General features: G+C 38.5%; 1 protein-coding gene across 1 annotated transcript in view; it reads left to right on the top strand.

Annotated features, from left to right (window-relative positions):
• Positions 1–15,790, top strand: part of LOC146782768 (extracellular calcium-sensing receptor-like) — a 193,955-nt gene that overhangs the window by 33,730 nt on the left and 144,435 nt on the right. The window lies entirely within an intron of this gene.

Below are 15,790 nucleotides of genomic sequence, written 5' to 3'. Positions count from 1 at the left end.
CAGTATGGCCATCACCCTCTCCTCCCAGGGATGGTACTGTACGGCTCTGCGGGAGGGCCCTCCTCCGGTGGCGTTGGCCTGGTCGTGTTCCTCCTGCCTCTTGGCTCTGACCCTCCTCCGCAGATCGTACCACCTGTTCTGGCAATCCTGCTTGGTCCTCCTGGTGTCCGCAACAGCATTCACAGCATCGACGATGGTCTGCCACATGGCTGTTTTGGCTGCCTGGCTGGTGCTTCTGACCAATGTTCCAAAGATCTGTGGCTCGACTCTGAGGATTTGATCAACAAGGACCTCCAACTCTCGGTGACTGAACTTTGGATTCTTGGTAGTGGGCATGGTGAGGGATGTGGGTGGGGATGGTGTGGGTGTGGGGGGTGTGTGGATGTTGGGGGGGGGTGTGGATGGTTGTGTGTGTGTGTGAATGTGATGAGAGGGTGTTTGTGAGGGTGGTCGTGTGAAGGTGTGCAAGTGTAAGATGTGGTGTTGCTTGTAGTCTGGTTCTGTGGTGTCTGGCAGCAGTGAGTCTGTTGCAAAGGCTCATGGTTTGTGTGTGTGGGCCCTTTTCATTGGTCCATGGGTGGGTGTGGCAGTGTTTGAATTTTGGGTGGGTGTGTTATAAGGAGTGGTGGTGTATTGGGCCTCTGTTTGTTTTTGACAGTTGCAGGTCAGTGATTGTGTTCTTTTAGTGGTTGTTGGCCATGTTTAGTGGCTGTGTGCCTTTCGAATGGTGTATTCTTGTGTTGTTTTGTTTTGTCCTTGTTGTGTACGTGCGTTTTGAGCGTGTGTACGGTGTGTACATGGGCCATTTGGTTGTACGATTATGTCCTTGTGTGTGGCTTTGTACGACTCGTACGTGCGGTTGTGATGTTGGGGCATGGGGTGCGCTCCGTACTTAGGAGGTTGTGTTGGGGGTGCGCCAGGAACGTACTGGGGTGTAGGTACACGGGGGGTATGACACGTACTGGGGTGGGGGTGGGGCTCGAACGTACTGGGGTGTACATAGACGGTGGTACGACACGTACTGGGGTGGGGGTACGACTGGAACGTACTGGGGTGTACATGGACGGTGGTACGACACGTACTGGGGTGGGGGGGTGTACATTGATGGTGGTACGACACGTACTGGGGTGGGGGTACGACTGGAACGTACTGGGGTGTACATGGACGGTGGTACGACACGTACAGGGGTGGGGGGTGTACATTGACGGTGGTACGACACGTACTGGGGTGGGGGGTGTACATTGACGGTGGTACGACACGTACTGGGGTGGGGGTACGACTCGAACGTACTGGGGTGTAGGTTCACGGTGGTACGACACGTCCAGGGGTGGGGGTACGACTGGAACGTACTGGGGTGTAGGTACACGGGGGGTATGACACGTACTGGGGTGGGGGTGTGGCTCGAACGTACTGGGGTGTAGGTACACGGGGTTACGACACGTACTGGGGTGGGGGTACGACTGGAACGTACTGGGGTGTAGGTTCACGGTGGTACGACACGTACTGGGGTGGGGGTACGACTGGAACGTACTGGGGTGTACATAGACGGTGGTACGACACGTACAGGGGTGGGGGGTGTACATTGACGGTGGTACGACACGTACAGGGGTGGGGGGGTGTACATTGACGGTGGTACGACACGTACAGGGGTGGGGGGTGTACATTGACGGTGGTACGACACGTACAGGGGTGGGGGGGTGTACATTGACGGTGGTACGACACGTACTGGGGTGGGGGTACGACTGGAACGTACTGGGGTGTAGGTACACGGGGGGTATGACACGTACTGGGGTGGGGGTGGGGCTCGAACGTACTGGGGTGTAGGTTCACGGTGGTACGACACGTCCAGGGGTGGGGGTACGACTGGAACGTACTGGGGTGTAGGTACACGGGGGGTATGACACGTACTGGGGTGGGGGTGTGGCTCGAACGTACTGGGGAGTAGGTACACGGGGGGTACGACACGTACTGGGGTGGGGGTATGACTGGAACGTTCTGGGGTGTAGGTTCACGGTGGTACGACACGTACTGGGGTGGGGGTACGACTGGAACGTACTGGGGTGTACATAGACGGTGGTACGACACGTACAGGGGTGGGGGGTGTACATTGACGGTGGTACGACACGTACAGGGGTGGGGGGTGTACATTGACGGTGGTACGACACGTACAGGGGTGGGGGGGTGTACATTGATGGTGGTACGACACGTACTGGGGTGGGGGTACGACTCGAACGTACTGGGGTGTAGGTTCACGGTGGTACGACACGTCCAGGGGTGGGGGTACGACTGGAACATACTGGGTCGTAGGTACACGGGGGGTATGACACGTACTGGGGTGGGGGTGTGGCTCGAACGTACTGGGGTGTAGGTACACGGGGGGTACGACACGTACTGGGGTGGGGGTACGACTGGAACGTACTGGGGTGTAGGTTCACGGTGGTACGACACGTACTGGGGTGGGGGTACGACTGGAACGTACTGGGGTGTACATAGACGGTGGTACGACACGTACAGGGGTGGGGGGGTGTACATTGACGGTGGTACGACACGTACTGGGGTGGGGGTACGACTGGAACGTACTGGGGTGTGGGTAGACGGGGCTATGACACGTACTGGGGTGGGGATGGGGCTCGAACGTACTGGGGTGTAGGTACACGGGGGGTGCGACACGTACTGGGGTGGGGGTACGACTGGAACGTACTGGGGTGTGGGTAGACGGGGCTATGACACGTACTGGGGTGGGGGTGTGGCTCGAACGTACTGGGGTGTAGGTACACGGGGGTACGACACGTACTGGGGTGGGGGTGCGACTGGAACGTACTGGGGTGTAGGTAGACGGGGCTATGACACGTACTGGGGTGGGGGTTCGACTGGAACGTACTGGGGTGTACCTAGATGGGTGGGGGTATACATATACGGGGGGTATGTGTCGGACGTACGGGGGCTGGGGGAGTGTTGGGCGCGTATGCGGGCACATGTCTCCATGGTTGCTGTAGGAGTTCGGTGCGGACGGTGTTTTTTCCATACGGTTGTAACCTCGGACGCACGGGATGGATCGTGATTCCTCGGTCGGACTTGGATTTTCACGTTTGTAAGGTAAATCGTCCGAGGACGTGTCGGACACATTTTCCGACCCGAGGACGTGTGGGGAATGATTCCCAGTGCGGTTCGTATGGACTTTTTACCATGCGAATCGTGATTGCCAGTTCGTACGGCACTTGTACGATTCGTACGGTAAAAAGACCCGATACGAGTCGCACGGGGGAATTTTTTACCGGATCGTGATCGGCACCTTTGTGCTCACTTCGTAAAACGGATCACTGACATAATATCGACTACAAAAATATAGACTTACAAAAATATCGATGCCAAAATATAGAATACCAAAATATCGACTCCCTATCTCCAAACAGGAAAATACAAAAATATAGAATCCAAAATATCGTTGTAAATAATATAGTTAGTCAAAATATCAAATTTTTTAAATGTTTTAAAAGTAATGTAAAATTAATGAAATAATACATATAATTAACTGACACATACTTAAAAATACTTAAATAACATTAAAATTAATAAATAATTAATGTAAGTAAAAAAAAAAAATAATACATATATATTAACGTAATATTTATTAAAAATATTTAATATTTTCTGCGTAGGATAGCGGGCAGGTAAAATTACTATTACCACTCCAGTAAGTGCAATAGTAGGGAAAGGGTTGGATAGCGGGAGGGTAAAAATTACTATTCCCACTCCAGAGAATGCAACAGTAGAGAAAGCGTTGGATAGCGGGAGAGTAAAAATTACTATTCCCACTCCAAAGAGTGCAACAGTAGGGAAAGCGTTGGATAGCGTAGGGGTAAAAATTACTATTCCCACTCCAGAGAGTGCAAACGTAGGGAAAGCATTGGATAGCGGGAGGATAAAATTTACTATTCCCACTCCAGTGAGTGCAACAGTAGGGAAAGCGTTGGATAGCGTAGGGGTAAAAATTACTATTCCCACTCCAGAGAGTGCAACAGTAGGGAAAGCATTGGATAGCGTAGGGATACAAATTACTATTCCCACTCCATAGAGTGCAACAGTAGGGAAAGCGTTGGATAGCGGGAGGGTAAAATTTACTATTCCCACTCGAGTGAGTGCAACAGTAGGGAAAGCGTTGGATAGCGTAGGGGTAAAAATTACTATTTCCACTCCAGTGAGTGCAACAGTAGGGAAAGCATTGGATAGCGTAGGGGTAAAAATTACTATTCCCACTCCAGAGAGTGCAACAGTAGAGAAAACGTTAGATAGCGTAGGGATAAAAATTACTATTCCCACTCCAGAGAGTGCAACAGTAGGGAAAGCGTTGGATAGCGGGAGGGTAAAAATTACTATTCCCACTCCAGAGAGTACAACAGTAGGGAAAGCATCAGATAGCGTAGGGATAAAAATTACTATTCCCACTCCAGAGAGTGCAACAGTAGGGAAAGCGTTGGATAGCGGGAGGGTAAAATTTACTATTCCCACTCCAGTGAGTGCAACAGTAGGGAAAGCGTTGGATAGCGTAGGGGTAAAATTTACTATTCCCACTCCAGTGAGTGCAACAGTAGGGAAAGCATTGGATAGCGTAGAGGTAAAAATTACTATTCCCACTCCAGAGAGTGCAACAGTAGGGAAAGCGTTGGATAGCGTAGGGATAAAAATTACTATTCCCACTCCAGAGAGTGCAACAGTAGGGAAAGCGTTGGATAGCGGGAGGGTAAAATTTACTATTCCCACTCCAGCGAGTGCAACAGTAGGGAAAGCGTTGGATAGCGTAGGGGTAAAAATTACTATTCCCACTCCAGAGAGTGCAACAGTAGGGAAAGCATTGGATAGCGTAGGGATACAAATTACTATTCCCACTCCAGAGAGTGCAACAGTAGGGAAAGCGTTGCAAAGCAGTAGGGTAAAAAATTCTATTCCCACTCAAGTAAGTGCAAAAGTAGGGAAAATAATAAATTAATATTTTGTTAACAATTAATTAATTATTAATACCAAAACAAGTATTACAATTAATTACCAATCACACAAGATTTAATAATTGATTATTTATAAATACCAATATATTTTTGTTTAATTAATTACCTATTAATAATTAATTAACAACCAATTGTTTTTCAATAACAAACATTAATAAATGCTAATAATACCAATTAATCATCAATTAATAATATATTGATTAACGATATACACAAATTATTTAAATAATTAATTATTTACAATTATATTACTTCCCACCATATTCCCCTATAAACACACTACCCACTACAAATATTAAATAAATACAATTAATATAATTATCAATTAAACAATTAATACAAATTAATTACAAATTAATACATATGATTTACCAATTAATAATTAATCAACCACCAATTAATTTTCAATACCAATTAATAATTAACTAATAACAATTAAATTACTTCCCACCCTATTCCCCTATAAACCCACAACCCGCTACAGAAGTAAAACGCAAAATTAAATTAAAAATGATTAATAATTCCAATAAATTATTATTTAATGTATTATAATTAAATTACTTCCCACCCCCACCCTACTCCCCTATAAACCCACAACCCTCTACGGAATTAAATTACACAAAAATAAAATAACATAAAATTAATTACTTTAAAAATATTCTAACATACATTACAATATTAATACATACTTTTAACACATATACTAATACTTAAAACACTATAAAAAATTTGATATTTTTAACAACTATATTATGACTGTCGATATTATTTACTTCTATATTATTGCAATCGATATTTCTTACCTGTTTTTCGATATTCTTCACCACTATATTTTGGTAATTCGATATTCTGTCCATTCTATATTTAAAACTCGATATTCTGTCCACTCGATATTTTTTTTTCGATATTATGTCTATTTACCTCGTAGAACATGGTAAAATTGTCTTACTTCGGATTGGCCGTTTAATTTACTTGTAAGTCCCTAGTAAAGGGCACAACATGTATCATAGTATGTACATGAAATGCTGCTAGTGGGCCTGTAGTATGTATTGTGCCATCCATTTGAGTAACCCTTTAACACATGTCTCAGGCCTTCCATTGCAGTCTTTGTGCAGTTCTAAATTGCCATTTCAACATGATAAAATAAACCTTTTGCCAAGCCTAAAACTTCCTTTTTAATACATAAGTCACCCATAAGGTAAGCTGTAAACAGCCCATATGGCAGGGTGCAGTGTATTTAAAAAGTTGGACATATACTTTTAAGTTGTGCATGTCCTGGTAGTGAAAAAAACACCGTAAAGCTGCTCCAATTTAGGAAAGCACAACATTTTTCTTCTCCCCTCCTCTTGGCTGAAATTTGTTTTGTTGGTTTTAGGACTTGGTGCACTTTACCACTGCTAACCAGTGTAAAGTCTTTGTGCTCACTTCGTAAAACGGATCACTGACATAATATCGACTACAAAAATATAGACTTACAAAAATATCGATGCCAAAATATAGAATACCAAAATATCGACTCCCTATCTCCAAACAGGAAAATACAAAAATATAGAATCCAAAATATCGTTGTAAATAATATAGTTAGTCAAAATATCGAATTTTTTAAATGTTTTAAAAGTAATGTAAAATTAATGAAATAATACATATAATTAACTGACACATACTTAAAAATACTTAAATAACATTAAAATTAATAAATAATTAATGTAAGTAAAAAAAAAAATTAATACATATATATTAACGTAATATTTATTAAAAATATTTAATATTTTCTGCGTAGGATAGCGGGCAGGTAAAATTACTATTACCACTCCAGTAAGTGCAATAGTAGGGAAAGGGTTGGATAGCGGGAGGGTAAAAATTACTATTCCCACTCCAGAGAATGCAACAGTAGAGAAAGCGTTGGATAGCGGGAGAGTAAAAATTACTATTCCCACTCCAAAGAGTGCAACAGTAGGGAAAGCGTTGGATAGCGTAGGGGTAAAAATTACTATTCCCACTCCAGAGAGTGCAAACGTAGGGAAAGCATTGGATAGCGGGAGGATAAAATTTACTATTCCCACTCCAGTGAGTGCAACAGTAGGGAAAGCGTTGGATAGCGTAGGGGTAAAAATTACTATTCCCACTCCAGAGAGTGCAACAGTAGGGAAAGCATTGGATAGCGTAGGGATACAAATTACTATTCCCACTCCATAGAGTGCAACAGTAGGGAAAGCGTTGGATAGCGGGAGGGTAAAATTTACTATTCCCACTCGAGTGAGTGCAACAGTAGGGAAAGCGTTGGATAGCGTAGGGGTAAAAATTACTATTTCCACTCCAGTGAGTGCAACAGTAGGGAAAGCATTGGATAGCGTAGGGGTAAAAATTACTATTCCCACTCCAGAGAGTGCAACAGTAGAGAAAACGTTAGATAGCGTAGGGATAAAAATTACTATTCCCACTCCAGAGAGTGCAACAGTAGGGAAAGCGTTGGATAGCGGGAGGGTAAAAATTACTATTCCCACTCCAGAGAGTACAACAGTAGGGAAAGCATCAGATAGCGTAGGGATAAAAATTACTATTCCCACTCCAGAGAGTGCAACAGTAGGGAAAGCGTTGGATAGCGGGAGGGTAAAATTTACTATTCCCACTCCAGTGAGTGCAACAGTAGGGAAAGCGTTGGATAGCGTAGGGGTAAAATTTACTATTCCCACTCCAGTGAGTGCAACAGTAGGGAAAGCATTGGATAGCGTAGAGGTAAAAATTACTATTCCCACTCCAGAGAGTGCAACAGTAGGGAAAGCGTTGGATAGCGTAGGGATAAAAATTACTATTCCCACTCCAGAGAGTGCAACAGTAGGGAAAGCGTTGGATAGCGGGAGGGTAAAATTTACTATTCCCACTCCAGCGAGTGCAACAGTAGGGAAAGCGTTGGATAGCGTAGGGGTAAAAATTACTATTCCCACTCCAGAGAGTGCAACAGTAGGGAAAGCATTGGATAGCGTAGGGATACAAATTACTATTCCCACTCCAGAGAGTGCAACAGTAGGGAAAGCGTTGCAAAGCAGTAGGGTAAAAAATTCTATTCCCACTCAAGTAAGTGCAAAAGTAGGGAAAATAATAAATTAATATTTTGTTAACAATTAATTAATTATTAATACCAAAACAAGTATTACAATTAATTACCAATCACACAAGATTTAATAATTGATTATTTATAAATACCAATATATTTTTGTTTAATTAATTACCTATTAATAATTAATTAACAACCAATTGTTTTTCAATAACAAACATTAATAAATGCTAATAATACCAATTAATCATCAATTAATAATATATTGATTAACGATATACACAAATTATTTAAATAATTAATTATTTACAATTATATTACTTCCCACCATATTCCCCTATAAACACACTACCCACTACAAATATTAAATAAATACAATTAATATAATTATCAATTAAACAATTAATACAAATTAATTACAAATTAATACATATGATTTACCAATTAATAATTAATCAACCACCAATTAATTTTCAATACCAATTAATAATTAACTAATAACAATTAAATTACTTCCCACCCTATTCCCCTATAAACCCACAACCCGCTACAGAAGTAAAACGCAAAATTAAATTAAAAATGATTAATAATTCCAATAAATTATTATTTAATGTATTATAATTAAATTACTTCCCACCCCCACCCTACTCCCCTATAAACCCACAACCCTCTACGGAATTAAATTACACAAAAATAAAATAACATAAAATTAATTACTTTAAAAATATTCTAACATACATTACAATATTAATACATACTTTTAACACATATACTAATACTTAAAACACTATAAAAAATTTGATATTTTTAACAACTATATTATGACTGTCGATATTATTTACTTCTATATTATTGCAATCGATATTTCTTACCTGTTTTTCGATATTCTTCACCACTATATTTTGGTAATTCGATATTCTGTCCATTCTATATTTAAAACTCGATATTCTGTCCACTCGATATTTTTTTTTCGATATTATGTCTATTTACCTCGTAGAACATGGTAAAATTGTCTTACTTCGGATTGGCCGTTTAATTTACTTGTAAGTCCCTAGTAAAGGGCACAACATGTATCATAGTATGTACATGAAATGCTGCTAGTGGGCCTGTAGTATGTATTGTGCCATCCATTTGAGTAACCCTTTAACACATGTCTCAGGCCTTCCATTGCAGTCTTTGTGCAGTTCTAAATTGCCATTTCAACATGATAAAATAAACCTTTTGCCAAGCCTAAAACTTCCTTTTTAATACATAAGTCACCCATAAGGTAAGCTGTAAACAGCCCATATGGCAGGGTGCAGTGTATTTAAAAAGTTGGACATATACTTTTAAGTTGTGCATGTCCTGGTAGTGAAAAAAACACCGTAAAGCTGCTCCAATTTAGGAAAGCACAACATTTTTCTTCTCCCCTCCTCTTGGCTGAAATTTGTTTTGTTGGTTTTAGGACTTGGTGCACTTTACCACTGCTAACCAGTGTAAAGTCTTTGTGCTCACTTCGTAAAACGGATCACTGACATAATATCGACTACAAAAATATAGACTTACAAAAATATCGATGCCAAAATATAGAATACCAAAATATCGACTCCCTATCTCCAAACAGGAAAATACAAAAATATAGAATCCAAAATATCGTTGTAAATAATATAGTTAGTCAAAATATCGAATTTTTTAAATGTTTTAAAAGTAATGTAAAATTAATGAAATAATACATATAATTAACTGACACATACTTAAAAATACTTAAATAACATTAAAATTAATAAATAATTAATGTAAGTAAAAAAAAAAATTAATACATATATATTAACGTAATATTTATTAAAAATATTTAATATTTTCTGCGTAGGATAGCGGGCAGGTAAAATTTACTATTACCACTCCAGTAAGTGCAATAGTAGGGAAAGGGTTGGATAGCGGGAGGGTAAAAATTACTATTCCCACTCCAGAGAATGCAACAGTAGAGAAAGCGTTGGATAGCGGGAGAGTAAAAATTACTATTCCCACTCCAAAGAGTGCAACAGTAGGGAAAGCGTTGGATAGCGTAGGGGTAAAAATTACTATTCCCACTCCAGAGAGTGCAAACGTAGGGAAAGCATTGGATAGCGGGAGGATAAAATTTACTATTCCCACTCCAGTGAGTGCAACAGTAGGGAAAGCGTTGGATAGCGTAGGGGTAAAAATTACTATTCCCACTCCAGAGAGTGCAACAGTAGGGAAAGCATTGGATAGCGTAGGGATACAAATTACTATTCCCACTCCAGAGAGTGCAACAGTAGGGAAAGCGTTGGATAGCGGGAGGGTAAAATTTACTATTCCCACTCGAGTGAGTGCAACAGTAGGGAAAGCGTTGGATAGCGTAGGGGTAAAAATTACTATTTCCACTCCAGTGAGTGCAACAGTAGGGAAAGCATTGGATAGCGTAGGGGTAAAAATTACTATTCCCACTCCAGAGAGTGCAACAGTAGAGAAAACGTTGGATAGCGTAGGGATAAAAATTACTATTCCCACTCCAGAGAGTGCAACAGTAGGGAAAGCGTTGGATAGCGGGAGGGTAAAAATTACTATTCCCACTCCAGAGAGTACAACAGTAGGGAAAGCATCAGATAGCGTAGGGATAAAAATTACTATTCCCACTCCAGAGAGTGCAACAGTAGGGAAAGCGTTGGATAGCGGGAGGGTAAAATTTACTATTCCCACTCCAGTGAGTGCAACAGTAGGGAAAGCGTTGGATAGCGTAGGGGTAAAAATTACTATTCCCACTCCAGTGAGTGCAACAGTAGGGAAAGCATTGGATAGCGTAGAGGTAAAAATTACTATTCCCACTCCAGAGAGTGCAACAGTAGGGAAAGCGTTGGATAGCGTAGGGATAAAAATTACTATTCCCACTCCAGAGAGTGCAACAGTAGGGAAAGCGTTGGATAGCGGGAGGGTAAAATTTACTATTCCCACTCCAGCGAGTGCAACAGTAGGGAAAGCGTTGGATAGCGTAGGGGTAAAAATTACTATTCCCACTCCAGAGAGTGCAACAGTAGGGAAAGCATTGGATAGCGTAGGGATACAAATTACTATTCCCACTCCAGAGAGTGCAACAGTAGGGAAAGCGTTGCAAAGCAGTAGGGTAAAAAATTCTATTCCCACTCAAGTAAGTGCAAAAGTAGGGAAAATAATAAATTAATATTTTGTTAACAATTAATTAATTATTAATACCAAAACAAGTATTACTATTAATTACCAATCACACAAGATTTAATAATTGATTATTTATAAATACCAATATATTTTTGTTTAATTAATTACCTATTAATAATTAATTAACAACCAATTGTTTTTCAATAACAAACATTAATAAATGCTAATAATACCAATTAATCATCAATTAATAATATATTGATTAACGATATACACAAATTATTTAAATAATTAATTATTTACAATTATATTACTTCCCACCATATTCCCCTATAAACACACTACCCACTACAAATATTAAATAAATACAATTAATATAATTATCAATTAAACAATTAATACAAATTAATTACAAATTAATACAAATGATTTACCAATTAATAATTAATCAACCACCAATTAATTTTCAATACCAATTAATAATTAACTAATAACAATTAAATTACTTCCCACCCTATTCCCCTATAAACCCACAACCCGCTACAGAAGTAAAACGCAAAATTAAATTAAAAATGATTAATAATTCCAATAAATTATTATTTAATGTATTATAATTAAATTACTTCCCACCCCCACCCTACTCCCCTATAAACCCACAACCCGCTACGGAATTAAATTACACAAAAATAAAATAACATAAAATTAATTACTTTAAAAATATTCTAACATACATTACAATATTAATACATACTTTTAACACATATACTAATACTTAAAACACTATAAAAAATTTGATATTTTTAACAACTATATTATGACTGTCGATATTATTTACTTCTATATTATTGCAATCGATATTTCTTACCTGTTTTTCGATATTCTTCACCACTATATTTTGGTAATTCGATATTCTGTCCATTCTATATTTAAAACTCGATATTCTGTCCACTCGATATTTTTTTTTCGATATTATGTCTATTTACCTCGTAGAACATGGTAAAATTGTCTTACTTCGGATTGGCCGTTTAATTTACTTGTAAGTCCCTAGTAAAGGGCACAACATGTATCATAGTATGTAAATGAAATGCTGCTAGTGGGCCTGTAGTATGTATTGTGCCATCCATTTGAGTAACCCTTTAACACATGTCTCAGGCCTTCCATTGCAGTCTTTGTGTAGTTCTAAATTGCCATTTCAACATGATAAAATAAACCTTTTGCCAAGCCTAAAACTTCCTTTTTAATACATAAGTCACCCATAAGGTAAGCTGTAAACAGCCCATATGGCAGGGTGCAGTGTATTTAAAAAGTTGGACATATACTTTTAAGTTGTGCATGTCCTGGTAGTGAAAAAAACACCGTAAAGCTGCTCCAATTTAGGAAAGTGTTGAAGGTGCTCCTCTTGAAAGAACACTACATTTCAATGTATCATCCACAACATTTTTCTTCTCCCCTCCTCTTGGCTGAAATTTGTTTTGTTGGTTTTAGGACTTGGTGCACTTTACCACTGCTAACCAGTGTAAAGTCTTTGTGCTCACTTCGTAAAACGGATCACTGACATAATATCGACTACAAAAATATAGACTTACAAAAATATCGATGCCAAAATATAGAATACCAAAATATCGACTCCCTATCTCCAAACAGGAAAATACAAAAATATAGAATCCAAAATATCGTTGTAAATAATATAGTTAGTCAAAATATCGAATTTTTTAAATGTTTTAAAAGTAATGTAAAATTAATGAAATAATACATATAATTAACTGACACATACTTAAAAATACTTAAATAACATTAAAATTAATAAATAATTAATGTAAGTAAAAAAAAAATTAATACATATATATTAACGTAATATTTATTAAAAATATTTAATATTTTCTGCGTAGGATAGCGGGCAGGTAAAATTTACTATTACCACTCCAGTAAGTGCAATAGTAGGGAAAGGGTTGGATAGCGGGAGGGTAAAAATTACTATTCCCACTCCAGAGAATGCAACAGTAGAGAAAGCGTTGGATAGCGGGAGAGTAAAAATTACTATTCCCACTCCAAAGAGTGCAACAGTAGGGAAAGCGTTGGATAGCGTAGGGGTAAAAATTACTATTCCCACTCCAGAGAGTGCAAACGTAGGGAAAGCATTGGATAGCGGGAGGATAAAATTTACTATTCCCACTCCAGTGAGTGCAACAGTAGGGAAAGCGTTGGATAGCGTAGGGGTAAAAATTACTATTCCCACTCCAGAGAGTGCAACAGTAGGGAAAGCATTGGATAGCGTAGGGATACAAATTACTATTCCCACTCCAGAGAGTGCAACAGTAGGGAAAGCGTTGGATAGCGGGAGGGTAAAATTTACTATTCCCACTCCAGTGAGTGCAACAGTAGGGAAAGCGTTGGATAGCGTAGGGGTAAAAATTACTATTTCCACTCCAGTGAGTGCAACAGTAGGGAAAGCATTGGATAGTGTAGGGGTAAAAATTACTATTCCCACTCCAGAGAGTGCAACAGTAGAGAAAACGTTGGATAGCGTAGGGATAAAAATTACTATTCCCACTCCAGAGAGTGCAACAGTAGGGAAAGCGTTGGATAGCGGGAGGGTAAAAATTACTATTCCCACTCCAGAGAGTACAACAGTAGGGAAAGCATCAGATAGCGTAGGGATAAAAATTACTATTCCCACTCCAGAGAGTGCAACAGTAGGGAAAGCGTTGGATAGCGGGAGGGTAAAATTTACTATTCCCACTCCAGTGAGTGCAACAGTAGGGAAAGCGTTGGATAGCGTAGGGGTAAAAATTACTATTCCCACTCCAGTGAGTGCAACAGTAGGGAAAGCATTGGATAGCGTAGAGGTAAAAATTACTATTCCCACTCCAGTGAGTGCAACAGTAGGGAAAGCATTGGATAGCGTAGGGATACAAATTACTATTCCCACTCCAGAGAGTGCAACAGTAGGGAAAGCGTTGCAAAGCAGTAGGGTAAAAAATTCTATTCCCACTCAAGTAAGTGCAAAAGTAGGGAAAATAATAAATTAATATTTTGTTAACAATTAATTAATTATTAATACCAAAACAAGTATTACAATTAATTACCAATCACACAAGATTTAATAATTGATTATTTATAAATACCAATATATTTTTGTTTAATTAATTACCTATTAATAATTAATTAACAACCAATTGTTTTTCAATAACAAACATTAATAAATGCTAATAATACCAATTAATCATCAATTAATAATATATTGATTAACGATATACACAAATTATTTAAATAATTAATTATTTACAATTATATTACTTCCCACCATATTCCCCTATAAACACACTACCCACTACAAATATTAAATAAATACAATTAATATAATTATCAATTAAACAATTAATACAAATTAATTACAAATTAATACAAATTATTTACCAATTAATAATTAATCAACCACCAATTAATTTTCAATACCAATTAATAATTAACTAATAACAATTAAATTACTTCCCACCCTATTCCCCTATAAACCCACAACCCGCTACAGAAGTAAAACGCAAAATTAAATTAAAAATGATTAATAATTCCAATAAATTATTATTTAATGTATTATAATTAAATTACTTCCCACCCTACTCCCCTATAAACCCACAACCCGCTACGGAATTAAATTACACAAAAATAAAATAACATAAAATTCATTACTTTAAAAATATTCTAACATACATTACAATATTAATACATACTTTTAACACATATACTAATACATAAAACACTATACATTTTTTTATATTTTTAACAACTATATTATGACTGTCGATATTATTTACTTCTATATTATTGCAATCGATATTTCTTACCTGTTTTTCGATATTCTTCACCACTATATTTTGGTAATTCGATATTCTGTCCATTCTATATTTAAAACTCGATATTCTGTCCACTCGATATTTTTTTTTCGATATTATGTCTATTTACCTCGTAGAACATGGTAAAATTGTCTTACTTCGGATTGGCCGTTTAATTTACTTGTAAGTCCCTAGTAAAGGGCACAACATGTATCATAGTATGTAAATGAAATGCTGCTAGTGGGCCTGTAGTATTTATTGTGCCATCCATTTGAGTAACCCTTTAACACATGTCTCAGGCCTTCCATTGCAGTCTTTGTGCAGTTCTAAATTGCCATTTCAACATGATAAAATAAACCTTTTGCCAAGCCTAAAACTTCCTTTTTAATACATAAGTCACCCATAAGGTAAGCTGTAAACAGCCCATATGGCAGGGTGCAGTGTATTTAAAAAGTTGGACATATACTTTTAAGTTGTGCATGTCCTGGTAGTGAAAAAAACAAATGAGTTTTTCACTACTGCAGGGCCTACCTCTCCTGTAAGATAACTCTGGGTTCTCTTATAACATTTGATAAGAGATAACTTTTTATTGGGAACAGGCAGAAATTTCCTTTTTGGTCTCAGCGAATTGTCATTTAAAATTCTCTTTAATGGAAAGGCCAGATTTTAAGTCACAATTCTGAAAATGTGCCTTTTAGAAAGTTAAACAAAACTGCAATTGCCTGTGCTGACAATCCTTTCACACATTTAGGTGCCGATCACAATCCGGT

This window comes from Triturus cristatus, chromosome 12, assembly GCF_964204655.1.
Source record: "Triturus cristatus chromosome 12, aTriCri1.1, whole genome shotgun sequence".
NCBI classification, from domain to species: domain Eukaryota; kingdom Metazoa; phylum Chordata; class Amphibia; order Caudata; family Salamandridae; genus Triturus; species Triturus cristatus.
The sequence above is the reverse complement of the archived record's forward strand: the minus strand, read 5'-3'. Positions and strand labels throughout refer to the sequence as shown.